At 50.3% G+C, this 336-nt stretch overlaps 1 protein-coding gene across 1 annotated transcript in view; it reads right to left on the reverse strand.

Annotated features, from left to right (window-relative positions):
* Positions 1 to 336, reverse strand: part of LOC109302302 (cilia- and flagella-associated protein 47-like) — a 536,681-nt gene that overhangs the window by 58,959 nt on the left and 477,386 nt on the right. The window lies entirely within an intron of this gene.

A 336-nucleotide genomic window follows, 5' to 3' on the forward strand; every position in this document is an offset into this window, starting at 1 on the left:
ACTCATGAGACAATGTGTGCTGTGGGTTCTGAGATAAGGCAATTGTAGCCTTTCCATCCCATACATAATGCTTTTATGGTTCTTAGCTACATCCATAGGGATCACTGGACTTCATGCCAGAAGTGCACGGCATGTCAACTTCTTTAACCTTGGAGTTTTCCCCATGCACTACCCTCCTCCCCTGTTGCTGACTGGTGGAGGGGCCATTCACCACCCATGCCTGATGGTCAGGAAGTAAAAACCATAGCTGTGGTTTCAGGTGCAGGCAGTGAACAATGGGGCCCCTCCACCAACGAGCAATGGGGGGGGGGGCGGGGTTCACACTTATATTTAAGT

The sequence above is a fragment of the Gavialis gangeticus genome, unplaced genomic scaffold (assembly GCF_001723915.1).
Source record: "Gavialis gangeticus isolate Ggan-Ray unplaced genomic scaffold, GavGan_comp1, whole genome shotgun sequence".
NCBI classification, from domain to species: Eukaryota; Metazoa; Chordata; order Crocodylia; family Gavialidae; genus Gavialis; species Gavialis gangeticus.